We start from the raw sequence: 10,836 nt of genomic DNA, 5'->3' as shown, positions 1-10,836 counted from the left end.
TTACACTTGGTGATGAATAGCACATTGCATGAAATAAACACATAAGAGAACAAACTAGATAAAAAAAAATATGTAGAGGATTTCACAATAAACAAAATACATTATTGATCCTCTTATGGCAAAATGGATGCTGTCGTTCAACAATGATTTACCCTGTAGACTTTGAGATATGAATGAAGTTGAGTTTAAATCTGCTTTCCAAGTCTTTTCTGGTTTTGTGAAGGACATCCCATGAAATGACACGGATCATATCTGCCAGCTTATCGAGCCCTCTCTGGTCTATTTCTTCCTTCTACTACAGGACATCCACATGTTCTGTCAATGCAGCCCTCCACTGCCATTTGATGCTTGATGTTCTATTGGGAAAGACAAGGCATGATACAACTGTCCAAAAAGATATATTTGTATAATATAAAATATATTATGTTTTATTTATGGTAATTATTATTCAATGTGTTTACCTAAATTTTACACAGTAAAAGTAGCTCTTGAATGCACTGAGTTCACTGAGGCATGCAAAATTAGTCCAGTGAGGCAGATGTGAACAACTCCCAGCTGATATAAGAACAATAGAGGAGGAAAAAAAACGCAGGTAAAATTATATACATGAAGGTAAGATGTGTGAGCTGTGCTTTAGAAAGTACAAACTGAATATATCATTTTAAACAGGCAGCTGAGCATCACAATTCAGAACTACACTGACCCTGATTCCAGTCTTACATAATGTGTGATCAGTTGACCCTAAAACTAACACTCCATAACAAACACAAATGTAAGTATCAAGTACAACTCTGGAGTGACTGTATGTACATCTCTTATTCCATCTTGTTCACAGCTCACATACTGCATATATCACAGTAAAAATATAAATTCAGTTCACAATTCAAACATAACTGAGCGTGGCTCATGTGAGAGAAACCGAGGGCAAGAAACGCAACATGGCTGAGATCGAAATCACAGGAAGATTTGCTATGGCAGCACATTTACATCTGATGAAATCTGGCTTTGATAGTGTCACTGCTATTCTGTGCAAGTCAATTAAATGGAGATTTCTTATGTCTCAGTAAGTGGAACATTTCTCCAAAGGTTCAGTAGAAATGTATGTGCAATATCTCATAGTATCACTGCTTCTCACTAGGGTTGCTTGTGAAACTAGAGACCATCTACAGGATCAAGAATATTAAAAACTTCTGTGAATGAAAAAAAAAGGCTCTTGAGCCATTTTGAAGAATCAATTATTGTGTTTTGACTCGTCACTCCAACCCATACAACAGTGATTTTCTGACCCCTACAGTACAAAGCTGACTTTGTTTGCTTATCTCATACAAAATCAGTTTATTTTCAAAACATTTTCTGAAAGATTAAACAATAAGAATAAAGAGGTAAAAACAACGATGTCAAGGGGGGAAACAGAAAATATCATGTTTGTTTAAACAGGCATGAATGGAAAAGAAAATACGCACATAAAAAGGATTTTCTTATCCAAGAATTATTTACACCTACACCTGCCAGGAAGCATGTGAAGCTTAGAAGTTTCACAATAAACTTAAAAGTCTCCCACCACACCCCATATTTTGTGGTGCTTATTTTCTGTTGACTGCAAACTCAGGCTTGCAAGTACAGCTCTCTCTTAAGCAATGAATATGAACTCACACACACACACACACACACACACACACACACACACACACACACTTCCATACTGGAGTTCCATCAAAGGTTTCTCAGATAACCTGAAAGTCATATCATAATGCACCTATTTCCACACTTATTTGTTTATAGTACATTTCTTTAGTAGCCTGGGAATTCCCATGCTGCTTTGCACGCGATTTCATTCTCACTGCAAAGTCAGCCTGGAAACCACAGCCCTTATTTTGGCCTGAGTAAGGGAACCAATCACAGAACGGGGGGGGGGGGGGGGGGGCAGCAAGACGATGACGACGTCTATGCACTACACCGAAGCTTGTAGAGTGTTAATCCAACATGGCAGCGGACACAACGTTACCGTTCGATGCAGCCTTAGAAAGTGTTTTAAGTAGCTTAGAACGCAAGTTTACTTTTATTTTACTTTTTTTTCTTCTTCTTCTACCTCGTCGAATTTCTGTCACTCTACATACGTCATCTGGTATAAGTGATACAATTGGCTATGAATCGCGCGCAAAGCAGCATGGGAAGAACCAGACGCCATTTGATAGACATTCGTAGCGCCCAATAAACGGCTCTAGGCATTCGTAAACCACGCCTCAAATACGAGAAAATGCACACCTAGTTCCCAGACCACCATCTCATCGAGATTGTGGACGCGTCAGCCAGGCTATTTCTTTAGTGAAGTTTTGCAACATTTCACTTCTGCTAAAAAACATTTTGCATTAACAAGTCTGTCCAACGACTTTTTAATTACGGTGACAGGTTACAAACACTGACAGACAACACAAGCAAAAATGAGAACAATAAAGTTCGGATTAGAAGACAAAGTTAGTCTTGTTTTTGTGTTGGTTAAAAGTATTACGTATAACAGCCAAAAACATTTTAGCAGGCCATGTAATACATCATCTTTCCTTTAAAGTGCTTAGTTTGTTGATGAAAGCATGCTGGAAGCTCTAAGGTGAGAAAAAAATGTCTCTACACAACACCCAGCTGCTTCAGGCTCATTAGATTTTCTGGGTGCTGTTATTAATGAGAACATCAGAAATTAAGCCTGTGCCTTTGCCTACGTATGAAAACATACTGCTGCGGGTGTAAATACTGATTTAAATAAAGTTGTTTTTAAAGTCGACAATGTTCTGTTGCAACCTGATCTACTAGCATGGTGTCCCAGCAAAAAGTATATGCAGGTGACAGCAGGAGGGAATACTGAGCAGTCCCGTGATAGTGATCCATCACACAGTCATCCAGCCCTGTGCAGCAGCATAATCCCACCTTGTTTTTTTTTTTCATGTATGCATTTGCACAAACACACAGAGTCACGCACCATTTGAGTCAGCATGCAGCAGACTATAAGCCCACAAGGACAAACACTTCTCATAAGGTTCCCAAACAGCCGGGGATGTGACCATCTGCAAAGGGTGTGCGTTTCCATAGCTGACTAATCTTTACCGTCATTACAAATGCCCTGCTCGAATCATCCATCACACTCTCCTTTGTCCTCCACAGACACCGACCGCACATGCAAACACACACACACTCCACCAAGTTCCAACTCCAATTCATCATCTTGAGTCAAGTGTTCACTCTGCCAAGTGTCCTGTGTGCCCCTCTGTGCCATTGTTGGTATTATTTTACTTCAGCAAGCTCACATCTGAAGCCAAGTTCCACCTTCACCCTGAAACCACACGCATGCAAAGTACATATAAAAGCAAATAATACAAGAATAAATCAAAGGAATTAACCTCACTAAAATTAATCACACAGTTGTAAATGAACATTTATCTGACAAGCTGCTAAATGTATCCAATCTGAGCCAAATATACACAAGCATAAGATAACAGGAGTTTTTTACGTGTGGGAAAACAATGTGTTCATGTTGTGGGATTAATTTTCAACTGTTTTTTTTCCCCCATGAAAAGCAGTAGTAGCACAACTTTCACCTGTTCCATCTCAAGATTCCTTGTATTTAAATGTACTTATTGTTGACGATGGCTTGGCTGTGTCCATTTCACGCTGGATGATAAAGAGGAAAAAAGCCTGAGTGAAAAATCTGTCAAAGACACATCCCATCCATTTATAGCAGTTTGTGTGAGAACAACAGCAAACCAATGTGAACTCCAAGTCAACACAGCAATAATTGTGACTGGAAGCTTTTGCTAAAATGCTGTGAGGCAACCGTACTGCCTCTTGATTCACAATCATGGCTCCCAAAGATATGCCATCACAATATATTTCAATTTTCGATGGAGTTCAGTAAAGGGGGACTTTTCAACTTTACATTTTTTTATTAAGTTAGGATTTCAATAGTTCACACATTGACTTGGTTTGCCTTTTGAGATAAAGATGGCCTTGATCATCTGCAGCAGTCTAAAAGCACTAACTGAGCAGCCATGGTCCTACATTTAGAGTAGAGCTTAATAGCTTTTCTAAAAAGCTTTACATCTAGTACAGTATAACTAAAAAGCTGGGGAGATAAAATAATTATAGTCTGGCTGGCATTGTCCGTAAGTCACATTTGTCCTTTGGCAACTGCAATGTTTGTCCTCTGCTGGGATTTGCAGCCCATCATCACGTTATGTAACAGTCTTTGGGGCCCATTCTTTCCAGCAGTTTACAAACACACTTGTTCGTGTGTCAAAATGAACCAGAAAGAGGAACTCAGTATTCTGCACTTTGCCCTTCTGTCTCTCTCTTTCTCTCTCTCAAAGAGATGAGAAACTCTTCATGATCTGGAGTGTGTACTGTAAGGATGAGGCCTGGTTGTCGTGGTTTCTAGAACGTCAAGCCAAATACACAGTTGACCGGTTCGATGGTAAGTGGTGGAGTTTTGCAAATGTAAAATCTACACTCAGCTTATTGCCAGACAACATTGCATTGTAAAGCAACCACCTAATAGACCGAAATGATAAAGATTAAGTCTGCAAACAATATAAGGCTTCTATACATTGTATTAATTAGGTTTTCTTAGTTTTAACTTGTAGTAAACCCTCAAAACATTTTTTTCTTACCATAATTGATATGGCTGACTACATACAGCATACAATATAAAATATTTCCAGGCCCTTTGACTTACACAGCTCTGCCATTCCAAAAAGATAGAAAACTGAAATGTTTGAAACAGAATTTCATGCTTTCAACCATCAAAGCTCTGCACTAAAAGAATTGGTATAGAATAAAATTCAAGGAACTCTTCCTTTACATGTGCTCTACTTCTCCACTGGATTTAATGAAATTCAGCCCAGTTTTTGCATATTTGTATATATAAACAGCTTCATACCACGTGCCTCATACTGGGCACAAGGGTAAATGCATTTAAAAGGCAAAAAATTTAGAATAAATTCTCCCGTAAATTGTATCCAATGTATAAAAGTAAGAAAATGACAAAATAAATGCACATATGAAAGATTTACTTGCACAATAAATTAATGAAAAGGCAACCCTAAAAAGATGCACTTAGTGTTAGTTTGCCTTTGTCATAGTTGCCATTTTCCCCTCTCGCTGCTGTTCTGCCTAATGACTCAGAAACTCACTAAAAGAGTCCCATTTAATTCAACATTTAATCAGACTTTATGCAAGAGGGAACAAGTTATCTTTCAGTTCTCTTCTAGACTACATCATTATCTGTAGTACATGTATTATTTTCCTAATGAGGCAGTCGCTGGTGATAATTGGTTGCCAGTTATGTGGCTTAAAGGATGAAACTCTCAGCTCACAACAAATGGGACTATCTTGACCTATTTCTTTCAAACATCCAAACATTGCCTTAATAGGCAATCTTTATTTGAACATTACATGGGTTATATATAACTTTACAAACAAAAGAATGTAGTCTTTCACTGTACATTACTGAAATGTTTAAAACATGAGCATCTGTCTATGTTTGGCTTAAGTACAGCACAAACGCAGTATTTTTGTGAAGACTGAAGTTGTTTGTCACTTAAGGGCCTTCAAAAGGCACCAAAGAACACGTAAAATTATAATTTTAGGTCTTTGGAATTGAACCTTCAACTCCATCTCATTTACCCAGGAGGTCTATAATAGTTATTACATAATTCCTAACAGCTTTTATCTTGACCAAAAGAGCTGAATGAAACCAATTTATAACTTTCAACTTTTTCCTCCCCCCTCTAGCATGGAAAACTATAAGAAGTAGGAAACCCTGAAAGCCAAAAACAAAAAAGTAACTCTGCAAGACTATGGTCTAAAAAAAACAAACAATTGTTTGCATTTGCAGGTAGTTTAAAGTTGCTGTGTCTTTACTTTTGTCTACGGAACCACAGTTAAATGTAATACTATATTATACACAAACTTTTAAAGCACCACTTATCATTTTTCTCAAAGCGTAGCCATCTGGTTAATCCATGTGCATGAATGCTTAGAATAGCTACCATCTGTATAGATGTAGCATGTTCTGGTTTGGAGAAACAAGCAGTGACAAATTGTATGCCTTGCTTTAAAATATGAACAGAATGACTAAAGCAATTCCTTCTCTTGTCTTATAATGTTGTGATGAAGCTTGAATGAACACCCCTGTGTCCAGCTCTACAGCTGAGAGATTGTTAAAGCACTGAGAACGTGGTTACTGTGGAACAATCTTAAACTAAATCATGGTCTTACGTGACTAAGACATTATACACACAGCTTGATTCACAAAGCTGTAGAAATGTAGAATTTACTAAAGACTGCTGACACACCATGAGAACTGAATTTTGGTTTGAATGTAATCTGTACTGGATTTCTTTAGTATCTTTGTAAAAACATTTTTTTTCATGTTGTGATCTCAACTAAATCCCATTTTCAAAGCTTGAGAACGATATGATAATGTGCTGCGTTTAAATTACACAGAATGTCTGGGTATTTACTACATAATTAGCAAAAAATAAATAAAACCCACAGCGCTAAAAATGCTTTTATTAAAAAAAAACACATGTCATATTCTATTAGATCTCCTTTGCCTCCCACACATGGAACCAGCCATGTGTAAAATATTATGTGAGAAATGCAGAAAGGCAGAAAATGAAACAGTAACACTAACTGTGCAGTGCTATGTCTCTGAAAATAGCATTTCTCATTGGTTATCTACAGTAAGTGAATTTGTATCTGTATGTTGTAACTCAGTGAAATCTAGGCCACTTTCTAGTCAGCAGTCACACTAAGATAAGAGGATTATGACCAACCTATTGACACTAGCGATCTAACTTGAAGGGAACATTGAAGAAGTCTATAGATAAACCTTCAACTTAATGGGTCACTCCATTACTTTTTGGCTTTGAGAGAGCCAGACTCCTTCTGCCAATTCTTTAGTTCTTTCTGACAACTTCCATTCTGCTCGGTAGCGTAAATCATCCACCTCCACGCCTGAATCTACCAGCTCAATCCTCAGAAACATTTCTTTCTCCAAGATGACTGAAGCCAACATCGAGTCTGGTTGTATAGTTCTTGGTAATCTGGGGGAAGAACGAGAAATTCCTCGGCGAGAAGGTGGACCACTCTTAACCCCTTTGCTGCCGATATCCTTGTCCTTGTGTTTCATCAGTGACGCTTCTGTATCATCTGACATAGATGTACTTAAAGAGCTCCCATTAGTTGAGTCAGAGCTGACCAACGACTGCGAGTCCTCAGATTGGTCAAGGTCCATTTGGTATGCTAATGTCCTGTTACTTTGTTTGCTGATGGATAGCCATCGGAAGGAAAGGCATCTCGTCATTGTCAGCCATAAATCTTGAGGCCTGAATAATCCCGACCTTTGGGGATTTTTGTCACAAGATGTGTTTTTTTCCTCAATTTGCATACAATCTATCGCCATCTTCGACTCCACAACCTCTGTGACCGATGCTTCAGTGGAATTCTCTGGTAGCAGTACTTCTCTTCCTTCATTTTTTGAAGGAAGCTGTTGATCCTCTTCAAAACTGAAAGAGCTGCTGAACCCCTGACTCCTCTTCATTGCACAATCTGCCTCCACATCTGAAACTGTCATTGAATCGTCATCTGATGAAAATCCACACGGTGACAACTGATCATCCGAATCCTTTGACCATGGTTGTTGATTCTCTTCAGACTCAGAGGAGCTGCTTGCCCTCTGGCCTCTCTTCATACTTTGACAAAAAAAAACCTCTTCTTTTCCTTAAATATGTCAGCTGCCCACCACTGTTCTTCCTTTGGCTTAACCCCAGTAGATTAGTAGAAATGAAAGGATTGAAAATAATTAAGGATATCACAATAACAAAAACAACAGTCACAGTTTCTCTGCTGCCGTGCCACTTCCTGACATAGTGTCCGCTTTGAAAAGCACAGCTTTGACTGTGGAGTTGGGCAGTGATGACGCTGTGATGTCGTGTGGCCACGTGCAGACATGAATACGCGCACACACACACAGACATCCCTGCATAGCTGTGCGTTCACGCTCCATTCAAATAAGCAGGGACTTGCCTTTGAGGAGAGTGATGTCACATTGCAAGATGTCATACCTAGCTGCAAACTAGGAGTCAGCAAATGGTCTGTGTTTGTGCAGGAACTCAGATGGCAAGAGAGAAAAAAAATCTAAATTGAACTGTGCACATTCATTTATCTATTTAGTCACTTATTATTTAGCTTCTTATTCATCTATTTTTAATTTTGTGTGACAGTAATTCCTTCTCTTTTGATGATGCCAAAAATTAAACTGACCTATGAAATACCCAGATGTACAAACAATGTTTTAAAAGACATCTGAAATGTATCGTTTAACCATTTATATTTTATTTCCTTAATTAAAGAAAAATATTGTGTATTATGTGCGAATGTATGCATGTATGTTTTGTAGGACTGTGGGATAGTTTAAAAAAAAATAAAAATCAAATAGATTAGCTAGGTCCATATGAAGCTTGCCAAAAAACATCTCTTAACCCTGGGCTGAGTGAAACTGGGTTTTCTGTTGAGAATAAGGTAACTTATGCTTCATTTGATCAGAATCAGAATCAGAAAAAACTTTATTTAGCCCCGAAGGGCAATTAGAGGTTCGAAGAGCGGTCCATTAAAAGAAGAACAAGAAAATGGAATCAAAGAAAATAAAATAAAACACAGAAGGGGATGACAAAAAATAAAAAATAAATAATGAAAAATAAAAATAAAAATAAAATAAAATAATAACCAGAATGATAACTAGAAATTCAAATTTTCTGATCTACAACCACGAAATTAATTTATTAAAGGCCCATTAAAAATCGGATGTACATGGCGTACAGGCGTACATGCCAAATGAAAAATCTTTGTTATTATCTAATCAAATATATGACATTGTATCTTCACTTGAAATAAATGCAAGTCTTTTGACAATAATTTGTTGTTTGTACTGAAGTGGCAAAACAAATCTAGAGGCAGCCATGTTTTCTTTCCTGTATTTTGTTCATTAAATACACAGGGTTGAAAATGACTATCAAAGTCTGGCTACTCAAGTTTTAAGGTGCACTGAATGCAGCATTCAACTCTAGGTCAATTACCATGGTAACCGACTGCGAGCCTGACCTGCTCATTAAAGTACATTTCTGGTTAGAAGTTAAACAGGTTTACACTTTCACAGCGTTTCCTGCATAAATAAAACAAAGCTTTAAACATGTGCTCATCAATGAACAATTGTCATATAGTGATTGATACAGTAGCTATCATTCCTCGCACATCACTGGAGACTAAGTGATTATTTCGGACTGAGGACGACAGAGGCACAGCTGAAACAAATTTACCGAAGGTTGTATGAAGTCTTGAGGTGCTCTGACAGTTCATGCTGAAATATTTAAAGACTGAGCATGATTTTTCAAATGTAAAATAAACCAGAATTGTTACTACTGGGTAATGTTTAAATCATTTTAGAGCAATCTATTGTCAAAAAATTGATTGTTTATATAAAAAAAAAAAAAAAATTAAAGGTCATGTTGCACTGACACATTATTACGGTTGACCAAAGGGGACAATTTTTACACTGGCCCCAGAGGGACTTCTGCATCTTTCACAAATACCATCATTTTTCTCAAAACTTCAGTGAAAAAAGTGCAAGGTGAGGTGAAGCTTTAATTAGGCGGTACGATGGTGATCACCACGCATGGGCGGCCGTGGCTCAGTGGACAAAGATATTGAGGGACACAGAGTCTTGCATAATCACCCACAGTATTCTAAGTTTTTTCATCTCAGGGTTTATCAACATAGAGTTTGTTAAACCCGATCTCTGGAACAGATCCCAGGAGGTGCTCTGTGTGCAGTATGTATAGTAATGAAGTACATGAACGTACGTGTATGCATGTAAACTGACGTAAGTGCAAACACATGTGGCCTTATGCATGCTATCTTCTCAGTGAGTACAGTACCCTGTCACCAGTCGATGTCATGTCCCTTGTTATCTTTTCTGACTTTCCATTTATGGCTTTGCTGGGAGCTCCAGACTCCACATCTCCACACAAAGTCATTGCACACTTACATCACCCTGGGGCAAATGGACAGTAGTTTTACTGACTCCATGCTGGCTGGCCTTATCACACACAGAAACCCACACATGTGTTGCAGCTGATAAAGTCTGCTTAGTCAATTTTAGTGTAGTAAGCTGCATGTCTTTGAGGTATGGGAACAGCTAAAGTTTCCCATACTGATACGGCTTTTAGATGATAACCTCGCAAGTTTTGTTGCTACTGACAGCACTTCTATGTCAATTAAATCTCCAACCTCATCTACCAGGGGCCTAGAAGGTTGAGAGTTCTAAGCAATATCTTAGCTGTTCATAGAACTGTGCTCTTCTGGACAGACTTCTCTGATGTTAATCCCAGGCTCTGCTGGAGCCACTCTCTCAGTTTGGGGGTCATGGCTCCGAGTTCTCCAATTACCACTGCTACTACTGCTGCCTTCAATTACAACATATTTTAAACTTCTTCAGTCCTTTGTGTTTTTCGAGCTTCTCATGTTCCTCCTTCTTGATGTTGCTGTCACTTGGAATTACTACATCTATCACTACCGCCTCCTTCTGTAGTTTGTCGACCACCACAAAGTTCGTTTGGTTAGCCATCACCTGTTTATCAGTCTGGATCTGGAAGTCCAACTGGATCTTAGCTTATTTTATGCTAGCTTTGGAGGGATCTCCTATTTTGACTTTGGGACTTCCAAACCCACACTCAGCACAGCTGTTCCTGTACACTGTTGGTTATGGCGTTCCATGTATGCCGTACCTGC

The sequence above is a fragment of the Odontesthes bonariensis genome, chromosome 18 (assembly GCF_027942865.1).
Source record: "Odontesthes bonariensis isolate fOdoBon6 chromosome 18, fOdoBon6.hap1, whole genome shotgun sequence".
Taxonomy (NCBI): Eukaryota; Metazoa; Chordata; class Actinopteri; order Atheriniformes; family Atherinopsidae; genus Odontesthes; species Odontesthes bonariensis.
This window is presented reverse-complemented; position numbering follows the sequence as displayed.